Source organism: Panthera pardus, unplaced genomic scaffold (assembly GCF_024362965.1).
Source record: "Panthera pardus isolate Hobbes unplaced genomic scaffold, ASM2436296v1 HiC_scaffold_21, whole genome shotgun sequence".
Classification (NCBI taxonomy): domain Eukaryota; kingdom Metazoa; phylum Chordata; class Mammalia; order Carnivora; family Felidae; genus Panthera; species Panthera pardus.
The window spans coordinates 57,752,682-57,773,042 of record NW_026526777.1 but is presented as its reverse complement, the minus strand read 5'-3'; the positions used below and the strand labels follow the sequence as shown (position 1 = coordinate 57,773,042).

The 20,361-nt window shown below is 50.0% G+C and overlaps 1 long non-coding RNA gene across 1 annotated transcript in view; it reads left to right on the top strand.

Moving 5' to 3' along the window:
* Positions 1-19,050, top strand: part of LOC109251925 (uncharacterized) — a 37,265-nt gene extending 18,215 nt beyond the window's left edge. Inside the window, exons 2-3 of the long non-coding RNA XR_002073774.2 lie at positions 2,693-2,781; positions 18,246-19,050. This is a non-coding gene — a long non-coding RNA (uncharacterized LOC109251925). The remainder of the gene's footprint in view (positions 1-2,692; positions 2,782-18,245) is intronic.
* The last annotated feature ends 1,311 nt before the right edge of the window (positions 19,051-20,361 follow it).

The following is a 20,361-nucleotide window of genomic DNA, read 5'->3' as shown; positions in this document are numbered from 1 at the left end:
TGGGTTCTTTTTCAGGATTGCTCTGGCTGTTCGGGGTCTTTTCTGTTTCCATACAAATTTTAGGATTGTTTGTTCTAGCTCTGTGAAGAATGTTGGTGTTGTTTTGATAGGGGTTACATTGAATATGTAGATTGCTTTGGGTAGTATTGACATTAAAAATATATCATTTATTTATTTTTAAGAGACAGAGCATGAGTGGGAGAAGGGCAGAGAGAGAGAGGGAGAGACAGAATCTGAAGCAGGCTCCAGGCTCTGAGCTGTCAGCACAGAGCCCAACATGGAGCTCGAACCCATGAACTGTGAGATGATGACCGGAGCCAAAGTTGGATGCTTAACTGACTGAGCCACCCAGGTGTCCCACGGGTAGTATTGAGATTTTAACAATATTTGTTATTCCAATCTATGAGCATGGAACATTTTTCCATTTTTTTGGCGTGCCTTCTTCAATTTCTTATCAGCTTTCTACAGTTTTCAATGCATAGATTTTTCGCCTCTTGGGTTAGGTTTATTCCCAGGTATCTTATGGTTTTTGGTGCAGTTGTAAGGGGGATTAATTCCTTGACTTCTCTTTCTGTTGCCTCATTATTGCTGTATAGGAATGCAACCGATTTCTGGGCATTGATTTTATGTTCTGCGACTTTGTTGAATTCATGCATCAGTTCTAGCAGGTTTTTGGTGGAGTCTTTGGGTTTTCCACCCAGAGTGTCATGTTTGTGAAGAGCGACGTGGTCGTTTTGGATGCCTTTTATCTCTTTGTGTTGTCTGCTGAGACTAGGACTTCCAACACTATGTTGAATAACAGTGGTGAGAGTGGGCATCCTTGTTGTGTTCCTGACCTTATGGGGAGCTAGAACCCTAGTCTTTTGACCCACAGTTCATGATCATATCTAGTGACCTAGGCTTTGGCCAGTTCCCAAGTCCTACACAGCGGTGCTTGATCTTAAAAGCAGTCTTTTTTTTCTTTTTTTTTTTTAATTTTTTTTTTTTAACGTTTATGTATTTTTGAGACAGAGAGACACAGCATGAACGGGGGAGGGGCAGAGAGAGAGGGAGACACAGAGTCGGAAGCAAGCTCCAGGCTCCGAGCCATCAGCCCGGAGCCCGACGTGGGGCTCGAACTCGTGGACCGCGAGATCGTGACCTGAGCTGAAGTCGGACGCTTAACCCACTGAGCCACCCAGGCGCCCCAAAAGCAGTCTTAATGTGTTACAAAGTGCAAATATCGTGTGTGTGTGTGTGTGTGTGTGTGTGTGTCTACTTATTCTTCAATGACTGTTTTTTTAATGTTTATTTTTGAGAGAGAGAGAGAGAGAGAGAGAGAGAGACCGAGTGGAAGAGGGGCAGAGAGAGAGGGAGACAGAGGGTCCGAAGCAGGCTCTGCCCTGACAGCAGAGAGCTCGATGCTGGGCTTGAACTCACGAACCGCAACATCGTAACCTGAGCCGGAGTCAGTCGCTGAACAGGCTGAGCCACCCAGGCGCCCTTCTTCAATGACTGTTTTGTGTCACTCACCGAACGAACATGAAACTAAATGTTATTTCTCAACTAGGCCCCCGGGCCCCCCAGGTTCTCTCTCTTTCTGCTGTCCCATGCTAGGATGCTTCTTGCTGTCAGGACAGGTTTTCCTCTGCTTGATCGGTAGGTATCTTGAGACCAAATACTTCGTCTTATTATTTGCTTTCCATAGCACGCAGGGCAGTGTGATGAGGCAGGCAGGTAAGTGCCAGTAAATGGTGTTGGTGAGATCATCTCTCTGTGCGCCGTGCCAGGCGGCCTCAGGCACAGCTAGTTGTTAACCTGCGAGTTAAAGGAAAGGACTGGAGCGAATGAGATGGTAGAAGGGTAAGGGGTGGAGGGAGGCCAGACGCTCCGCAGTTTACATAAAGCATCGTAGTGGAAAACGATCGGGAACCCGGTAGTTAATTTACCACGCGTGCACAGTGTGGCAAATGTCTGAACGTCTCTTGCTGCAAAATCTAACTCTGGTCGATCACAAAGCATCAGGAAGACCCAAGATACCTTGAAAGGTAATGGCACCGGGGAACAGCAGAGCTCTTTGAAAGCAAATAACTTGAGGCTAAGTTGATTTCTGTTTGGGCCACACAATAGTGGTCGTGGTAGATGGGGAGCCGCCAGCGTCCTGAGGGGTTGGGAAACCTAGATCTGATCCGCAAGCCTCACTCACTCCCCAGAGGGTGCCGAGCTCAGCATTAATGAAACGCGCGGTCACAGAAAATCAACTGCTTTCGACTGCCTGCCCCAAAATCTTTGACTAGTAATCGCGCTCTCAAGGCCAACGGTGGTAGGGACACCCTGTCGTATTTTGTCTCGTAGGTGATGTTTGGAACGTTGAGCGTGTTCCTCTCTGAGATTCTTTTGTTCCTTCTTAGTTTTTTAAGGAGTCAGAACATACGTCTTCACGCTTCGTTAGGACAGACAGCAACGCGGAGGTAGGTTTAGGAGCTTGGGGGCCCTGGGACTGTAGTGCTTTGAAACACCGTCTTCAGGGCTTGCAAGAGGAAAATCGGCACACCAGTGGGACGGTTGATGTTGGAGCTTCTTGTAGCTCTCGTTATGATGTTGGCTGGCCTTCTCCCCTGCTTTCTCAGAAGCTGTCTCAACATACCCTTTTCGGAGTCGAAACTCCCGGACGCAGGGATTAGTAACCACTTTTTTTTTTTTTTTTTTTTAGTGTCACGGACATGAGTTCTTTGAGAAGGTCACGAAAGCCCCGCCCCGTCTCCCCAGAAAACGGCTGCCTATAATTGCAGGGGGTTCAAGGTAGGGACAACACGCTAAAAACTCTGACTTATTTCTCCTTAAAACGTAAATGCCCAGCCGTGCTCTCTCCTCCTTCTTCCTTCTCCCGAACCTCTCCGTTTCCCTGCCTAAAGCAGCGCCTGCATGAAGTGGGGAATAAGGACACAGCAGAGAGTGAGGTGGGCCTCCAGCGGCTCTGCGTCTAGAATATTGTGCTGAAGCGGGCAAGCGGGCAGGTCTGAAAAGGAGCAGGGGCTAGGGTGCGGCCCCTGCCCTCAAGGGACTCCCGGGTGGTGATCAGTTTCAAAACAAATGGTAAAATACCAGGTCGTGGCTCCTTTACGTGGTCAGACGACATCCTGAATCCTCAACGATGCATAATGTTTCTCATACAAGGGAACGAGTGACAAAAGTTCCCAGGCAAAATGGAGCGAAAATGTGTATCTTGGCAGCTTTGTAGAGATTTCTCTGGCAGTTTCCGAGAGGGGGTGCATTTCTGTGGATTCAGTTCCTAGAAGTGGACTCGCGAGGTCAAAGGGCTTGAATATGGAAGTATTTAATAGAGGGACCACAATTACCCTCCGGAAAAGGTCGCGTCGGTTTCGTACCTGGGGGGGTGGGGGGAGCGGATTTGGCACCCGGATCAGATTCTGGGCTGGGTGGGGGGGAGAAGGCTAGGAAGGGAGGAGGGGGACAGCGAATTTTTCTTTCAGCCGTGTGGGCAGCTGTCCAATTTCATTTCGGTTCTCGGAGTTTTGCTTTCTTCAACGTGACTCAGTGTTGACGCTGGTTTGGAGGCGGGAACTTTGTGGCCTGGCCGGGCGAGGATCGCAGGGGTCGGGGCCACCACTGGCCCACAGCCTTCGTGTGCGGTACCCCCACGGGAGCCAGGGGGGTCCCGGGCGTCACCTACGCGCACATTTACAAACCAGGTACCTTCCTCTCAGGTGAACCCAGCTCTGAGCCAGGATGTAAGACAAGGGCCGGCTTCACTTTGGCCCCACTCACACCTTCGGCGGTGGGACTGTGCATTGGCCCGTCCACGGCAGTCCTGACCGCGGCTCCCACTCCTGGCTGTTGCCCTGATGGCATCCACGTCAGGGGCCCGTGGTGCTGCTGCTCGAAGGACACAGCCATGCTCAAGGGCTGAGCAGAGGCCTTGGTGTCGTCGGCCTCGTCTCCCCTGCCTCCGCCTACCGCCCGCTCCTGCTTCTTGCCCAGTCACCCCTCCTGCGTCCTGGAGACAAAAATAGCCCCATTGAGGGATTTTTGCTGGAACGTGTCCTCCCTCCAGTTAGAGCAGGTTTTGTGTTTAGCTTTGGTTTGGCGGCTTTTCATTCTGGACGCAGTTGTGCTGGCCCCTCAGAGCCTGAGAGCCCCGGGGCCAGGGCCTTGTCGCATTGGCCTAAACCCCGCTGGTGATAAAGCTGTAGGAGTTCATGCTGGCTGCTCTGGCAGCGACACTCTGAAATCCCAGCTGCCTAACCCAGGAGATTTGTATTTCTGACTCACCAAGCAGTCTGATGACTGTGTGTGGGGTGGTAATTCAGGGACCCAGGCTCCTTCTCTCCCTCTCCTTTGCCATTTATTATTTGAGAGAGAGAGAGAGAGAGAGAGAGAGAGAGAACGAGCAAGAGAGGGGTCAAAGAGAGAGGGAATCGGACCAGAAGATCATGACTTGAGCCGAAATCAAGAGTGGGATGCTTAACCCACTGAGCCACCCAGGCGCCCCCTAGACGGCCTCATTTTGACTTGTAAATGAGCCGCCTCACTTTCGCTCACCTTCTGTTGGCAGGAACATGGGGCCTAGAGGCAGGATTCCCTTGGAAATACATCCTTGGCTGGGTAGCTGTTCCTCAAACACAGCTTTTACACCATGGAAAAGGAGCCCTGGACCGTGGTGGGCAGTGGGCTATGTCTGCCATGGGACTGAGCTGGGAACAAGCTTGCACTCCTGCCCCCTAGTTACCCTTCTGTTCCTGTGGGCAGAAGTCCTTATACTTTATTAAGCAAGAGGCTCAACCCAAAGGTGACCATTATTAATGTTTCAGGTAGGAACGGGTGTGGGGTGAAGAGCTTCACCCTTTCTTTGATCAGATTTACCTCTGTTCCTGCTCCATGTGCTGGGCGCGGACCCCTCCCTAGTCTCTCTCCGCAGCCCATCTCCTTTTTCCCCAAATCTCCAGGCAGAGTCACAGGCAAATTTGCCTGGGAACCATTCAGGACCTCACTCCCCCTTCTCCCTCCAGTTTTTTGGGGTTATTTTTTTGATGATTTTGGCTAGAGGGTGACCAGGGAGAGAAGGACTTCCAATAAAGGCAGTTTCTTCTCTTCCTGCGTTTGCTGAGCTGCGTGGGGTTGGGCGGGTGGCGCTGGGAACTCCGGAGAAGCTCAGGGAATTAACGAAGTCTGACAGAGGAGATCCGGAAGGGGAGGGCCCACCTTCCAGCGGAGCCTGCCTTCCCTCAGTGACGTCAGAAGCGGCTGCTGTTGCCTTGGCAACCTGATCACCCAACGCCAAGGGCACGCAGGCTGATCTCAGGGCTCTTTTCTTGATGAGGCGCTAAAAAGGAACCTCACTGCCCCCCAAATGCAACTTGATCATAGGGAGATACCATCCAATACTCGGGTGCGGTCTGTGGGTGAAGACGGCTCCAGGGAGTGGGTGATACTGGCAGGAATAATCTGAAGGACACGTGGGGGACCGAGAACCCTCTTTTTGCACAAACCCTGCACGTTTTAGAGAAGAGAAGCTGCCGGTCTGCCCTCTGACAGTACTCTTCACCTCCGCCTGTTTCGCATGAAAAGTCTCACCGCATCATGTGGCCCATTACCCCGGAGCCCTGCTGTAGGACTGGAGTGTTCTGGAAATATTGCCGCGGGGGGCGCCATTAGGTACCAGCATGGCAGAGAAGGGGGAAGAGCCGCTTGGCCACCCGCTTTCAACAAGACACCTTCTTTTTCTTTCCATGCTCGCTTTCTGAGTGGCTGAGAAGTTCAACTATCCCAGTTGCTCACACTCGCGAATGAAGGGAAGGCAGATTTTGTGGTGGCCACACAGGCGTTTTGTGTCACCGTGGCCAGTGGCTCTGCTTGCTTCCTGCCCGGGTAGGCTTGACTCAAGTAATTAACCTCCCTGCGCTGCAGTATCTTGGCAGAGCGGCATTTTAGAGAATAAACAACCCACGTCAAGCGCTTAGCACGGTGTCTGGCACACAATAGATACTCAAATAAATGACGGCTCCTTCTCCCATTTAGGGTATTTCTTGAAATGTTGCCAGTTCGGGGCTGACACTGGCGCAGGTTAAACCTTTGCACAATAGAAGAAAGTGCCTCCACTGCAGACAAACGGAAACGAGGCGGTTCCCCCCCCCCCCCCCCCCCCCCCGCCCCGCGGCCAGCCTTTCTGCAGCACAGAGGCTGGTGGCTCCCGGCCGGGAGCACAAGCTTCACACTGCGTGCCCCAGCTCTGCCTTAACGCTCCCACGTCTCTTGTTTCTCAGCCATTTTCCTGGAAGTTATCTTGGAAGGGTTAAGTCTCCTAGGAACATTAAGAAACATTTCAAAATAGGGGCACCTGGGGGGGCTCAGTCAGTTAAGCGTCCGACTTCGGCTCAGGTCATGATCTCACAGTCTGTGAGTTCGAGCCCTGAGTCGGGCTCTGGGCTGATGGCTCGGAGCCTGGAGCCTGCTTCCGATTCTGTGTCTCCCTCTCCCTCTGCCCCTCCCCCGTTCATGCTCTGTCTCTCTCTGTCTCAAAAATAAATAAACGTTAAAAAAAAAAAAAAAAAAGGAAGACTCTCAAAATAAGTAAGAGGTAGGAGGGGATTGGAGATGTGACCAGCTGTCACCAGAGGACATCAGGTGGGAGTCGAGCGCGGCTGGTCTGCTCTCTGCTCAGTCCCAGTGATGGGTGGTGGTGAGCTGCCCGCGGCATCGGCTGCTTGGTTTTCTTCGTTCCTTCTTGTTACTGTTGTTGTTATTATCATTCAGGTTGGCCTGTGGGAAGCTGGCCCTGGGAGCTGTAGCCTTTTTGCAGGTGCGGCAGGATTTCCGAGAGTTTCATGTTGGCTTCCGAAGTCCCTGCCCAGGGCCACTGTGTTTTCCACTGCGGTGCAGTTGTGGTGGGCATCTGGCCAGTCACTGACTACGTATTTGCAGGGCTGCTGTTATACATCACAGCCTGGGGTGAGGCCTGGGTATTACACACTGGACGTAGCCCTTGTTCTCAGGGGGCTCACATTCTAGTGGGGGAACAGAAAGACACCAAGGGGTCATCTGGTCCTGTATATTGACATATTTGGTGATCTCAAGTGTTGGACATTAAAAAAAATTTTTTTTTAATGTTTATTTTTGAGGGAGAGAAGCAGAGCGCGAGTGGGGAAGGGACAGAGAGAGAGGGGGGCGCGCAGACCCCGGAGCGGGCTCCAGGCTCTGAGCTGTCGGCACACAGCCCTATGTGGGGCTCGAACCCATGACCGCGAGCGATCATGACCTGAGCCGAAGTGGGACCCTCAACCGACTGAGCCACCCAGGTGTCCCACAAGTGCTGGACATTTTATTGGAGAGGTTATGGAAGCTCTGGAGGATGCTGACTTTTCTCCGGAGAGGATTTATTTTTGCTCTGGCTGGCTGTTATCCTGGCGGCATGTTGCCTTAATCATGTTTGGATTGAGGTGATTCAGAACTGTGTTTCAGTTTCACTACTTCTAGGGTGTGTTGGCAGAATAAAGCCCCCCTCCCAAGACGTCTGCATCCTAATGCTGGGAATCCACGAATCTGTTAGTTTCCATGGCAAAGGGGAAAGAAAGGGACAGATGGAGTTGACGTTGCTAATCAGCTGACCTTAAAATAGATTATCCTGGATTTTCTGGGTGGTCCCAGCAGAATCACAAGGGCCCTTAACAGTGGAAAAGGGAGGCAGGAGAACAGAGTGATGCTCAACGAGAGGGACTCGACCTGCGGTTGCTGGTGTCGAAGGTGGGGAAAGGGCCCCATGTCAAGGAATGTGAGCAGCTTCTGGAAACTGGCAAAAGCGAGGGCACAGCTCCTCCCCGAAGGCCTCCAGCGGGAATGCAGCCCTACCAGGCACCTTGATGGGAGCCCAGCGGGACCCCTGCCAGTCTTCTGACCTCCAGGACCCTGAGACCGTAAACTTGGGTTGTTTAAAGCCATTACACTGGTGATAATTAGTTGCCACAGGAAGCGAATGCAAGGAGTCCCAGCTACAACGTTGAGCGCTTCCCACAGCATCATCTCGGTGGGTCCCCAACTCCACATTGTGTCTCCAGAGTGCTGTGAGGCTGCTGAAACGTTTGCCTTGTATCTCAGCCTCTTGCCCAGCGGCTTCTGCTTGCGGCTCACAAGTCAGCAACTGCCTGGAGACCTAGAGGGGTCCAGAATTCAGAATCTCTTCCCTGCATTTTTCTCGCAAGGGTGGGCTCCCTCAGACTTGAGCTGCTTCGGTCGCCCTGACCTCAGATTTACGTCCCTCAGGCCACTAATACTGATCAGCTCCTCAGCCTTTGGCCCCGTGGTTCCGGGTCAGCAGATACGCCAGGCAATAAACAATGGGTAGCTGTGGGGTCGACACTATCGTCAAACGAGTTTAAGCCACCTGGGTGCTGGTCCCAGCTCAGCCTTAAAGAGCCTTGGGCGTGTCATTGCCCTTCTCCAGGACTCGTTTCTTTCCTGTGCAGAATGAGGTTTTCAGATGATGTCATCTTCTGCTTCTTTGCACCTGCAATTCTGGAGTCCCCCCCCACTCGCCCACTGCCCACCGTGTGCCGGTTGGTTTGGCAGGGGTCACAGAGGTGGGATCCTTGCCCGAAGGTGCTTCCAGTGTTTATCATCATGGTGGAATAAGGTCTACTTATGTAGACAGCCACCTTAAGCCGCGATGCTTTCTCGTCAGCACAATTTGGTTAATTAATCCATGAGTAATCAGAAAAGTTAATTGGATGTGTAGAACTTGGGGAACTAACACCATGAGGGATTGAGGATCTCAGTGGAGCTGGAAGCCATCTAACCTTGGTTATTTGCATGAGCTTGTGATTTAGACCCGACAATTGAGGGTTTTTTGTTTTGTTTTTTTTTTTTTTGGTAAGCAGTTAAATGGATGGCACTTGTGTTCAGATTAAATAGGATGGGATTGGGTGGTATTTTGCAGGCTCTGCAACTCAATTTGTTTTCTGGGAAGGGAATCAAGAAAAAAGTAATAAAAACCCACGGTTATATAAGCATTAGACCAAAGCTGGGACTCCTCCCAGGGGGTCTGACTTTGCTTCCTCTCTGCCTCCCTAGTCCCTAGTGTGGCGCCTTGTGCATAGTCGAAGATTAGCTCCCTGACAGCAGACTAGCCCACAACGGACTAAAAACCAACTGGCCGAACGAATAAATAAATGATTTCTCCATACAGCATGCAGGAAATGTTCAATCGACCACCCGGTCCAGGCCCCGTGGAAGGTTCCGGGACTAGAATGAAAAACTCCCCCTGCCCCGGGAGAGCTCCCAGCCCATTTGGGGTGCTGACCCCCCGACCGGCAATGGCATACAATCTGATGCAGTAGCACGTTAGTGGAAAGAGTGGGAAGGGCTGGGAGACCCCAGAGGGAGAGACAGAGTGAAGGAGCAGAGGGAGTTTGGGAAGATTTCACAGGGCAAGTGGCATTTTGGGCTGCGTCTTCGAGGACGAAGGGATGTTTGTCAGGCGGAAGATTGGGGAAGCCGCATTCCGCAAGGGGTGGTGGGTGTGAGGGATGGCGAGCTGCTTTCGGGTGACATGCGGCTTCATGTGGGACGGAGAGGATCGTGGGACGGGGTGGTTGGCTTGGAGTGAGGGTGGGAAAAGTCTAGGATGCCGATTGAGGGGACCTTGACCTTATTTGGACCCAACGGCGAGTCTCCGAAGGATTTCCAGTGTGTGAATGGCACGGTGAAGGGATTCTTGTAAGCGGATGGTGGGTGGGCTGGCGGAGAGTGGGAGTAGGTGAGGGGAGGGCAGGGGGGAAGGAAGCCAGAGAGTGGGGGTGAAAGGGCGGAAGTTCTGGTCAAGTTAGTGACCTTCGCTGAGCATCCTCAACTTTCCCATCAAATAATTTCCCAACAAATAATTTCCCAACCAATATTTCCAACAACAAATATTTCCAAAGATTTCCAAAAATATTTCCAAATATTTTCCAAAAATTTCCAAATATTTCCCAACAAAGAATTTCCACCTCGTGGCTTGTGTTGAGGCTTGGCGAGAAATTGCATGCAAAAACTTTTGTCTAGATGGCCCGGCACAGAGTAAGCACTTAGTAAATTATTGGTTGGTTATGGTTTACCTGGGGGAGAGAGAGGTGACAGGAGCCCTGGCTGAGGCAGCAGCCCGCGGATGAGGAGGAGGAGGGAGAAGTCAGAGACCCGGGGGAGGTAGACCAGAATGCTGAGTCGTGGTGCCTTGCCCTCGAGCTGAAAGGCAGTTTTATGCTGAGGCTTGCTTCAGCAGAGTCCCGGCCTCATTATAAACTTTAGATGAGGCCCCAGGGAGCTTGACCTTGGGCTATCCTGGACTCCGGCAAGCCTGCAAAACAAAGTTAGTTGCCCGCAAGGGAAGCACTTCTCTGGATGAAGGCGGATGCACGGGAACATCTATTTTGTGGCTCCCGTCCCCGCGGGCTGCGTGGCGATCGCCCTGTGTGCCTGAGCAGGACAGCCACGTGGGCCCTCAGTGGGGCAGCAGACGCAGTCATCCCAGGAGGCTGGGCTGTGGAGCCCCCCCCCCCTCCCCACCGTGGGTATACTCCCGGGGAGATATTGAGGGTGCCCTGAAGGACCCCTGCCCGCTCTCTTCCTCTTGGTTTGAAGCCTCACCATTAGGAACCGATTTGTTGGGATTTAGAGGCTCTTTGACTCCTATTGAATGCAAATACCCCAGGGAAAAGTAGTATCATTAAGGGAAGGGATAACAACCGTAACAGAAATGAATAATAATAAGGGTAACAACTCAGGGAACTGTTTTGTGCCATAGATACCTTTTACTCATTGCCTTATTTCATTGTTCTGGCGGTCCTAGCAGGTGAATATTTGTATCTCTGGGCACATGGGAGCTCGGGGAAGTTCAGAAGGTCGAGGAAAAAACACAGCATACATCTTTGCGAGCCCTGCGACAGAGCGGGAACAGTGCGAGGGACAGAGGGGCAGGTGTTGGGCGTGGGATGTGGTGGGCATCCTTGCAGGAGAGAGAGAAGGAGGAGGTGAAAAGGGGAGAGGAGAGGTGCGGTCGTGGCCAGGACTGGCCCTGTTTACCTCATAATCACTGACCTGGTAGATTTGCTTTTTGTCCCTGACTCTCCTCGTTCGGAGGCTCAGAGATAATCATGGAACTCCCAAGACAGGTTGGGGTAGAGTTAAGGACTCCACATAGGACCGCCTACAAGATTTAGTTTTATCCAGGTTTATCCAGCCATGGTTAGACAGAGCCACCCAGACCCCTCCTGACCAGGCCTGGGGACTAACAGTCTTTGCGTCCCCTGTGCAAGGCACAGAGTATAACAAACAGTAGGCGCTCAGTAGATGCTCCCTGCAAGAATGCTACCCAGGGTGTCCCCAGGCTTGCTCTCCTTAGAGCCCTCCCGACCCCTCTGGATGCTCTCCCTGTTTCCAATGGCAAAGGAATTACAGGGCTCTCTGCTTGTGAATTCAGGAGGGACCAGAGGAAGATCAAATACAATGGAGTTTCATTGTTCATTAATGGCTGCTTACCCAGCTCATCTGGACCATTTAAAATTTGAATCCTAAATTCTAAATTTCCCATCAGGCCGCGGACTGGCAGGATGGAGGTGGAAAAGGAATCTGGCTTGCTCTTGAAGGTCCTGGTGACACAAGTCCTAGACACGGGGTCCAAGTGGCTTGATGGTCTCCCGGACCAGTGTGATCCAATGAGTACTAAGCGTAAAATCAAAGGTCACAGTGGCAGCTCCAAAATGGAACGGGAGAAAGCACCAGAAGTGAGCAGATCCTGGTTTTGCCACTAGCTGTATGACCTTGGACGTCATCATGTTCTTTCTTTGGGCCTCCTATTTGCTCATCTGTAAAACTGGGACATTGGGTTGGATGAGTGGTTTTCAAGGTGCCATCGAGAAGTAGGAAGAGTTCTGAGGTCCTCTGGGGTGGGTCTGCTTGGATCTGTTTACCATACTAAGGACTCCACGTGGGACCGCGTACGAGATTTAGTTTTATCCAGGTTTATCCAGCCATGGTTAGACAGGGCCACCCAGACCCTATCAACCGACAGAAGAGGGCTAGTGCCCAACGCTTCAAGGGGCCCATTCGACACGAGTCTCTGTACTTGTAAAAGCTCTTTGCAAAAGGAATAATCCCTAACTGGATACCAAAAAATTTGAGCTACAGATCACTAGATAGAGAGTACCATTGGAAGGACACCACAAAGTTGAAGTATCCCCAGACTCTTCCTGCTTTTCAAGCTGTGCTGCCTTGGGGTTAAGACTTGTGGCTCTGGGGAACTCCCAGTAAAATGCAAATATTTATGTGGCTTTCCTCCCAGAATTACTAGCACCAGGGACGGCCTCTGTAGCACAAATTCATAGACATCTTTAGTCTTAAACTTTCACTCCTCCCTCCCACCACTTCCAACATTACCTCTTCCCTTGTAAAATTTCCATATGAAAGCCTGGCTGCTGACACTTGAAAAACGTTTATCCATTTGTCCCTGTCTCCGTGAAGTCAGGGCAAATTTCGGAAGAGGTTTTGCTTTCAGGAATATCAAAGAAGGAGACGGGGTGTTACGTGGGAGACAGCCCAGCCTTCTTGCAACATTCGCCAGGCCGGCCTGGAGGTGAGGTCAGGCTTAGGTAAACTTGAACCTTTCTCGTTCTTACTCCAGCAAGCCCAGTTACTTAAGTATGCGTTGGGCGACGTGAGAAGCTGGAGAATGTTTGGTATGATGTATGGAATAAGAAAGAAGTTGCTTCTAGTAAATGATCTGATGTGGGATGATTGCCCACTTCCATTCCAGTTTCCGGGGACCTGATCCATACGCCTTGTATGTTTCAGGTGAAGCCTGGGGTAGCCCCTGGGGGCAGGGAGACACTTGGCTGAGGTTCCGAGTTTGACACTCGATTGCTGGCTTTGCTGGAGTGAGACTTCTAAAGGCTATGAAAAGAAGTTGAAGTTTGGGTATGTTATGAACAACACATGGCCCCAGCTTTAAGTTCAAGGCCTATTATTTGGGGCCATGCTCTTGCAAAGATGCTTTGAAGTAAGACAAATATTTAAGGCAAGCTACAGATACGTTTGGGGGACGTGTTGGAATTTTTGTAGGTTTTCACCTTCAGGTTTCTTAACAGACAGTAGTTGGAAGTGAAGTATATTCACATGGTTAAAGACTGGGAGAAAATTGACCAAGTGCAGTGGTTTGTTTCGAGATATAGAAATCACGGGTGAGCTTGTGTTCTTTATCTGCTAAGCTTTATATCATATGGGTATATTCTTCTGTAATGAAAAACAAGTATTGTAAACCTTTTTGCAGGTGTATAACGTGCCTAGAATGCCAGTGACTGTATTTGCAATCTTTACTCCAACTCTTGGACCTGTTACATTCTGGCTTCTGTTCTTACTGCATTGAAACGGACTCACCCATGCTCTGCAAAACAAAGAGTACTTTTTAGTCTCCGCAGTCTTTGACTGTGTGGACTGCTTTCTTCCTGAACTTCTCTTTCTCTTTGGCATCCAAGGTCATCACTATTTGCTGGGCCTTCCCCGCCTTATCTTTTTTCATGGGAGCCTCTTCACTCACCCCCTTAAACGTGTTTCTCTCCTCGCTCCGTACCCACGTAGTGAGCGAACTCACCAAGAGCCAGCTTCGGCTTCCACGGGTGAGCACCGATTTCCCCTCTGATGTTCCAGTCCCACCGAGCGCTCTGTGGGACAGCTCCACAAGCTGTACACATACGTTGGAAGTTCATTATTTTAAATCCCTGGCCAAACATGCATCTGCTCTGGTGTTTCTTATCTCCTTACCTGGCATAGCAGCCTCTTTATGATCCTTTCCAGGCTGGCTCCTTCACTAACTTGTACTTCCTTCCTTTCCCAGTCACAGTCCTTTCCCACTCCCAGGCCCAGTCACAACCTCCTGGAGCTTCCGTCTGTCTAAACTCTCCCGGACCCACCACCACATCTCCATCCTCATGGATGGCCTTGGATTAGTTCTCCATTGCTTCTCGCTGGGTTACTATAAACATTCTTCTTGCCGTCGGTGGCGTCTGTCCTCCAGGGCATCTTCATACTGCTGATTGAGTCACCTTTCTCAGAGTTCGTTTCCAAGCTGACCATGTCACTGTGCCTAAAAACCCGCTAGTGGATTTCGCAGTATGTGCACCTTGATAAGGCCTTTCAAGGTCTGACTTTTGCTTGTCTCTGCAGCCTCTTATCTCGTCACTTGGTCCCATACATCCTTTGCTCCAATGATACTACCCAGCCAAGACCCCAGCTTCCAGTGTTTTTTTTTTTTGCCTCTTTTTGTCCTAACTTGCTGTCCCGTGTTTGAGCTTTCCCAGATCTTCTTGAGGTCACCGTGTTTAAGATCCTCAATTTTAACAATAGGAAACTTGTGCCATTTATATTTAATGAAACTTTCATTTCCTTCAGGAAAATGCCCACGTTAATCACATAAATGAATGAGAACACACACACAAGAATGAATGGGAAAATATGTTTTATGTTATAAAAACACGATTTATACTCAACTTTCTGACCACAATCGTAGAGTAAGGCAAAGCGCATAGCTCTAAAGAAAGGAAAGAATTTTACTCATCCATGTTAATATTGAAAAATTCAGTAGCTTGAGAATATTTTGCTCTTTATAAAGTCAGCAGTAACCATTCTTATGCTTTCTATGGATGGGGTGATGATGCATCTAATCGGTCAGCACATGAGTGTAACAGAAGTACTGTCCAAGTTGTGGGTCAGATATGACTAATTAAGGAAGACATCAGCAGGATGATTTTCTTGTGGCCTGGCCCACTTTTCTTCAGATGTATGTTCATAGGCAAGGCTTGATTAAGAATTAGACTTATTTTTTTTTCATTAATCAGAATTTGTTTTTTCTTAAGCTCAATCACTGAAGACAGACAAATCGTTTAAATATTCTAACACGGCCTCATGCATCATCATTAGAATTAATGTAATGACGTATTACTGGAAACATAACAAATAGCTATCATCCTGCCCTCATAGTTGAGGGGATAGGTGGATTTGGAAAATCTAAAATGTCTCTGACTTGGTTTGTAAATAATTTTGACACATAACATCATGCTTTTGAGGGGTTACACTGTGAGAACTAATTTTGGCCCAAACAAAATTAAGGTGAACACTCCAATGTCTCCGTGGATCTCATAAATGGGGGAAAAGAACGTTATTAAAGATTCAATATAGTTTTCTCCTCCTGGTCTCTCAGCGGCGATGGTCGTTCAGATTCACTGGAAAGAGTAGTCCCGTGCTGAAATAAAAGTATTGTGTGAATGTGTGGATGATACCCAGTTACCGTTCTGGGTCTACTGCTAGGATTAATTTTACATTATTTTGTGCTGGTCGACGAATTCCTTAACTTCTTCGAGCCCCAGTTTCCTCACCTGTAAAAGGAAAAAAACCCACTAGCAGTCATATTGCTGTTATAGCCCCCTGGAGGTGGGGCTGAGGTCACATCCCGGAAGCACCTGGCCCAGTGCCCAGCACATGGCAGGCCCCCTCTCGGTCCAACTCCCACCAACGAAGACATGCAAATGTGTGCACAAAACACACGGGCTCAGACACAGAGGGAAAATGTGGCTTTCATACAGACAGGAAAATCGTCCATATAGACAATTCATAGAGAAAGGAAGCCATGCTGAGGAAAAAGAATGGCTCTGGCGGGCAGGTGGAGTCGTTCATAGAAACCACTCAAAGCAAGCGAGACTCCTCATTTTTGGTGATCATTAGCATGTTTCTTTTGTATGCCTGTTGGTTGCCGGCCAGTAGGGACATCTTATAAGTGTTTGGATTCAAATGTATAATTCTGGCTCTTCTAATTACTCATTCCCACCTGGCCTAGCAGTGTTTGCAGAGAGAGAGAGCGGGTAAGAATATTTTGTGAACTCGTCTCTCAGAAGGATGACCCCAGAGCTATAATTTGAAGCATTTTTACTGCATGGCGGATGATGCAAGGTTATTTCTTTTTGAAGGGGAAAGGGGGTGGGTGGAGAGCAGACTGAGGCTGAGGGGATCAGGGCCAGGAAAGAGTGAAGATAAAATTAGTACAAATATCTGGCACCATTTTCCAAATTAAGCCATAACATTTAGACTCTCACATACTCAGATTTCCTCTGAAATCTCAGGTTGCTTTCCTGTTATTGCAGAAGGAAGGTCCCTGAGGTTCCCCAGGGCTGGCTCTGCCTAGAATTAGCTGACAAGGGGGATCAATGAGAGCCAGCTTGAGGCTTCTCACGGACAGCTCTGAGCAATGGTGGGGGCCCAGAGCCAAATTAGGGTGCGGGCAGAGCCTGGGGCTGATCACACCGAGAGTGCCCTCGGATGCTCTTTTCCGGAGCGCACTTGGACTGGGGAGACAGTGGCGTCTGAGCATCGATGTGCAAACTCCAGCTCTGATTGGGTGAACGGTGTCATGCAAATCACATCACCTTTCTGTTTCTCACGTTCCCCATCTGCAGTGAGGCGAGCCCGTGCTTAGCAGCCGGCATTGTTTTGAGGCCCAAAGGACATCATTTACGTGAAGATACTTGGAAAATTAGCGCAGTACGAGAGGCAAAACACTTCAGGCTAAAATTGACATTCTGGGCTGCTTGAAGGATAAGGGGGGTTGGAAATCTCACCAAAGGAACAACAGGGACAAGTGCAGGGGTGAGGCAAGCAGAGGTGACACCGGCTGTGGCTAAGAACTCAGAACTGGGGTCGCATGCTGATGCTGCTTATCTATCTATCTGTCTATCAATCATCTATCTATCTGTCCATCTATTATCTATCAATCATCTATTATCTATCTATCTATCTATCTATCTATCTATCTATCTATTATCTATCATTTACCTATCATCTATCTATCTATCTATTTATCTATCTATCTATCATCTATCTACCTTGTATCTCTCTATTATCTATCTATCTATCTATCTATCTATCTATCTATCTATCTATCTATCTATTATCTATCATTTACCTATCATCTATCTATCTATCTATCTATCTATCTATCTATCTATCTTGTATCTCTCTATTATCTATCTATCTATCTATCTATCTATCTATCTATCATCTATTTATCTATCAGTCATCTATTTATCTATCATCTATGTATGTATGTATGTATGTATCTATCCATCTATCTATTTATCACCTCCTTTTGTCTCAGTTTCCTCATCTGTAAAACGGGAATTATAAAATATGTATCACCTGGGTTGTTTTGAAGGTGAAACAAACAAAAAATGCACGCAGCGTGCCTGCCACACTGTCATTCCCTAGAGGACACTGGCAGCAGATGAATGGGCCTGGAAACTCTATCAGCTTTGTGCTGCGGGATGGCTACGTGTATATGAGACGCGCGTCCTTTTTCCCCCGTAAGATCTTTCCTCAGTTCTTCACGCCCTAAATGGTGGCAGGAGGATGGGGGAAACCATGGAAACTGACGGTTTCCTGACTTGTCATATTGTAGGTGTTGTCTCGCCGATAGTACAGAAGTCCCGTGGACGTTAACCCCTTCAGAAGGCGGTTGACGGTATTGATTGTGTAATTTTTTTCAGGGTGGCCTTCTCTGTGAGGTGGTCTGAAAACATTGCTATTCATTTACTCATCCCTTTGTTCAGCCAACCAACTATCACTGAGCACCTAGTATGTGCAGGATGATGTGCTGGGCTGGGAGGTGAGGATATACTGGAGAGCGGGACAAATAAATTTCCTGCCCTAAAGGAGCCTGTGCTCTAGTGGGTAAGACAAAGCAATTATGTACTTAGTCTATCACGTGTAGTGACAAGTGTTGGGAGGAAAAAGAAAGTATTAGAAGGTGACAGCGATGTCTTTGGAGGACTCAGGGTGAAGACAGTGGCCACTATTCCCTGTTCTGACCCCCGGAGTTGCCCCTGACTGCCCTCTGTGGCTGTATTCCATCATCCAGGGAACTGCTTGGAGACATAAGAGGACAGAATGACCACATATCTACTCTGTCTTTAAGGGGGGGGACGGTGAGGTTGGGCAGTTATGATCCTGGCATAGCCAGAATAAGGCAGAGGTGACAATCTCCTCCTGCCTGTATCCCTGACCCCTGCTCTGGCCCATTGCTGTGTGTGTGTGTGTGTGTGTGTGTGTGAACATTGGAATGGGGCTGGGGTGGGTTACAGAGACGATGGGTAAACATACATAAGGTCTGGCTCAGAACACTTGAAATGCAGACCTCGTTTGGCAGGACTTTCTGTGACTCGGGCATATTATCTTTACAGCTCACGGTTTCCCGGGACATTTGTGCAGATGAAATTGATCAGCGGCAGGAGGAAGATAGCTGTTGCCTAGGCAACCAGCCGATGACTCATCCTGGCTTTGAAGCAGCAAAAGCCATGAGCCTGCAGTAATTTTCCAGATGCTTAACCTGTCCTCCTCCTTCTCTGTCTTTCTTTGTTTTCCTCTCTCCATCCTTCATTTCTTTCTGCACCCTCACTTCCCCGGGTCCTCCCTAAACTTGACACTGAGTGCTGCAGGATCTCTGCAGGGGGTGGGTATAGGGGGTGGTCCTGAGCTCCCCAGAGCAGTTATGTGGACCTCATCCCACCAGTAATAGGTGGCTTTCCCTGCTGCTGCTCCTTATGTCTCCTAACCGGGAAATGGCCAGGCTGTCACCGTCGGTGCTGCAGAGCCCCCAAGATGCTGCTTGTTGCCCTTGATCAGAGAACCTCAAGTGAACCCGGCACTTTTTCTTTGAATCTAAACTAAACGGAGCACACCCCTCTATCTCAGAGATCTGCAGTGTTCCTTTGAGGACAGACAGTTATCCTGTGGGCCTCCCAAGCCAAGTTGCGCCAGTGACGTTTACAGGCGACAGAGGCCACCGTTGGCAGCTCTCTGGATGCTGGGTTTTCCCATCCTCCTTCGCTGACGTTTCCCACTCCTCATCTTGTGTCTGATGTTCCAGGCCCTTCTTAATTAGCCATTGCAATCGTCTCTACAACGCGGAGTATAGAAGCTTGAACCGTTCCCCTTCCAAAAGCATTTTCATTTTAACAAGGTTTTCAGAAGCAAAATATTTTAAAACTCAGGGGAACCAAATTGTTAGCCTTTTGGATAAAGATGTAGGTGGTGGTGGGGTGTTGGGTAGTGAGCTACGCCTGGAAGAGGGTCTTCCTCTCCACGTCGTACGTGCATCACCCATGGTGCTGCTGAGGCTGGCACAAAACATTTTATGTTGGTTACAAGTTGGTCCCCCAGTTCCGTATCCCACCCCTACCCGTACATATGTACTGTGTCCATGCACGTCACATACACACACACACACACACACACACACACACACACTGCCTTGAGCAGCAGCAGCAGCTAATGGGGAGACAACAACAAATCCCCAGCGATGAACGCAGAGCCACCAGGGGCACAGACATACGCTCATTCTCCTCCTCCTGCGGTGGAGAACGCCGTCCTCTGGTCTCAAGCACACGCTGGGCAAGGATGCCTTGGCCACCCTCATGACCTGAGGAAATGGCACTGGCTCTGGGAACACTTCAATTCCGCGAAGCATGGGACTCGAGATGGATGAGACTTGAGCCGTGTGCACCCTGGCCATCCATCCAGTGCGGGCATTGCCGCTAAAGTGTCCCCCCGTGGCAACCGTGCTGCTGAACTTGAACCCGCAGGGATGGGGGCCGCTTGGCTCACAGGGCAGCCCAGTACATTTTTGAACAGATGGGATTGTTCACCTCTTTATAGATTTATGGAGCAATTCTTTCATTTGGTAAAGACCGATGGAATGCCCTTGGTGTGAGGTGCAGGGGTGAGCAAAACGGTCCTGCCAGCGTGGGGCTCAGGGTCTCCGGGCTGGCGGAATCAAGGGCACAACCCGACAGCACCGTGGTTGCCAGCGGGGGAGACGGCGACCAGGAGAAGTTCAGGGAACTCTGGGGCCATAAGTGGGGGGGGGGGGAGGGGGCCTCTGGGCCCCTGCAGGCGGGGGAGGGGTGCGGGGCCAGGGGGGATGGTCTGGGGCGGCTTCCTTGGGAAAGCGAGGCAGGGCCAAACAGTCCAGACCACCGGGCAGGGTGCGGCAGCCAGGGGGAGGGGGGATAGATTGTGTGGGAAAGTGCCTGTAGGTGAGCAGGTTTGAAAAAGGACCGGGGAGGTTGGGGGGTGGGGGGGGAGGACACTGTGTCTTGAGAATGGAGGGAGAGTGGGGTGTGAGAGACAGCAGGTGGAGGGGGGCGGGGGGGGGGCGGTTCCAGGACACCATAGCCAGAGGCACAGGTGGGGAGCAGTGATGGTTCTCCTCCTCCCCTTCCCCCTTCCTCTGCCCCTCCTCTTTCCCTCTCCACTTCCCTGCCCTCCTTCTCTTTTTCTTTTCTTTTTTTTTTTTTG